This window comes from Seriola lalandi, unplaced genomic scaffold (genome assembly GCF_002814215.2).
Source record: "Seriola lalandi dorsalis isolate HSWRI2012SDOR001 ecotype SW California unplaced genomic scaffold, Sedor1 jcf7180002054947, whole genome shotgun sequence".
Lineage (NCBI taxonomy): Eukaryota > Metazoa > Chordata > Actinopteri > Carangiformes > Carangidae > Seriola > Seriola lalandi.
In genome coordinates this window covers 115,243-118,146 of record NW_019525498.1, presented here as the reverse complement: position 1 = coordinate 118,146, position 2,904 = coordinate 115,243, and positions in this window count along the sequence as shown.

Below are 2,904 nucleotides of genomic sequence, written 5' to 3'. Positions count from 1 at the left end.
GTGTCTCTGTGTCTGTAGGTCTGAGAGTCTCTCCTGTGGACAGAAACTCTGCTGACTGCAGGTCAGCTGCTGAAATCAAAGTGGACTCTGTTCACCATCACACACACTCTGCACTGTGAAGCAGATCTGTCTCAGACTCAGACACTGACCATTGATTAGTCTGATTTCATCACTTTGATGATCAACATTTTAACACTTTTGTAAAATGATTTTCATTCTGTCTGATTTTTATTTTTGTCTCTGTTCACTCTGCTGTTGTTACTGTCAGGATCAAACAGGGGCAGATCTACAGGGGGGCAAGGGCTTCTGGATATTTAGTGATTTTCAGTTAAAAAAATCAACGAGGTTAAAGCTGAGTGTAAATTATCAGATGTCACATTCAGAAATCTTGCTCAACACCATCAATGACTATATTTGAACATGTTGTAAATTTAAATACAGTGAATTAAATGTTGTTAAAACAGTTTCGGACCATCTACAGCCTTTATTCTAAACCTCACTTTTAGACTACAATTTAGTCCAGTTTTTAAATGTTAAAGTATTTTCAGCTGCATCATCCTCACTCAGAAACACCACATCGTCTACAACAGCAGCTGTGATAGGACTGTTCATCAGTGAGACCAATCAGAACATGAGAAATGATTATTCATTGATCATGGTCCGTGTGTGAAGTACATGGTAACTGACGCTGAACTCCTGATCTTATCCGGTGCATGTCAAACTACTGACCAATCAAATCACTGGAAAAACAGTCATCATTCCTACAGGATCCTGACGGGGACAAAAGAGATAAAGTGATCAATAATAATAACGAGCAGTAGATATAAAATATAAATCAGTGGAATAATTTCCTGTTTGAGTCTTTCCATGTGTCACTCTGCTTTTAAAACAAAGACTCTAAAAAAAAAGAGTTTATCACGCTAAATAAATATACTATATAATAACTATAACTGCTTCATTTTTATTGAACAAATATCCTTCAATCCGACAGGATTCCTGTCACTGATGATTTCACTCTCTTCATCACTGAGCTCAGAACAACATGAGGAGACTGGGACCATGACTGGAGATAAAAAACTAAACCTCTGATGTGTCTGATTAGAACAATTAGCCTCACACTGTTAATTATTTCATGATTATAAATGAACATTTCAGTCTGACTGACTCTTCAGACATTAGCTGCTCCATCATGATCATATTTACATTTCACCTTGTTGAATATCACTGTTATCGAACTTAACGGCAAGTATCAGCGTTTCTTCTCATATCACATTAAGAACTTCATTCATGGTGGTCCTGTTCACACTGGCTCGCGCATGCTCAGTGTACGCGCATGCTCAGGTATGTGTGGGTTTTCAGGTGTGGCAGTCTGGAGATCGTATCAGAAACGAGCTAAAACGTTTGTCTGGACGGAGACTGCTTTCGTTTAAAAAACCTAATAAAGTGGACGTTGTCTTATATTACGTTCACATTTTACTCACGTTATTAGACTTGGACCCTGAAGTTTGAGGAAGTGACTCGTCCTCAGAGCAAATGCTCACAGACACCAGGACTGACGAGGGAGAACGAGCAGCTTCTTCTTTCCAGATGTTTCCTCGACACATGAAGGTGGAAAGTGTCTGTAAATCGACCTGAAGTGAGTTCAGCAGGTGAGAATCCAACCAGGGAAATCTGTACATGACATTTCGAGGGCATGGCCTACTAGATTTATGTGACGACATGAGAACCGCTTTCAGGAAGTCAGTAATACATTTTTAGAGGTTAAAGACTGAACAACTGAATTTTAGTTGTACTCAAAACTAAAATTAATGGAGCCCTGTATTAAATTTACAGATTAAAACCAGATGTGGGAATTTTATTGAGGTTGTACATTGTATTATTGAAAACATTTGGAAGGTGCTGCACCAGCTTTTGTGTTCAACAAATAAGTTTTGAGTGAGTTACAACACATGAAGAGATTATTGTGGCATTAAATATCATCAATGAGTCTCTTAAATCCACATTGTTGCACCTCATCTTTCTCTGCTGAGCTGATGTTGATGCATCAAATGTTTAGATGGCACCATCTAGTGGACAGATAGTAGAACTACATCACCTGGTCTGGGACTCACCTGACTCAGACTGGGTTTCTATCACAGGTTAGACTGGTTTTGATGTCACTGATGTTTTTTTTAGACTTGTACTCTGAAGTTATGAGGGTGTGACTCATCCTCAGATCAAAATGTCTCCAAACCCTGGTATTTGTTATGATCCGTAAATTTGTGAGAATTTTACAATTTGAAAAAAGAACCTGAAACTGCATCTGATTCCATGAGACAAAGTGACCAGGTCCATATATAACAGAAGGAATGTAGAAGCATTATGACAGATTTTAGGTTAATAATAAATGGATTTTGCCACCTACACTACCAAATCTATGTATTATGAAGAAATGTAATATACAGTGATAATATGTATGTTATGGCTGCTCTTGTATTCCAACAAAGTCAAAAATGATTCAAAAAAGTTCAAAATAAAAGAACAGTCTGTGAGGAGGAGGGCTACGACTCACTAAAACAAAATAAGCACGCACGGAGATGGCTTCAACTAAAAACTTGGTTTTTACTCCTATAAACAAAAAACGATCTCCGGTTGACTTTCGGTATATAAACAAATGAATAAATAAAAAGGAAAAGAAACTTAGGTTGACTTATAGTTTAGAGTCTTTATTGTTATTGTTAACGTATTTAGCGGTCGAAAAACTGTATCATTTCCTCCCATGCCTCACTCAATCCAACAGGCAAAAAGACACAAAGAAGCCAGCTGTGGTCCCCCTGTAATCACGGGCGACAAGGAGGAGGAGGATCCTAATCAACAATACATTACAATAATAATAATAAATATTAATTCTTTCTTAATTCCTTT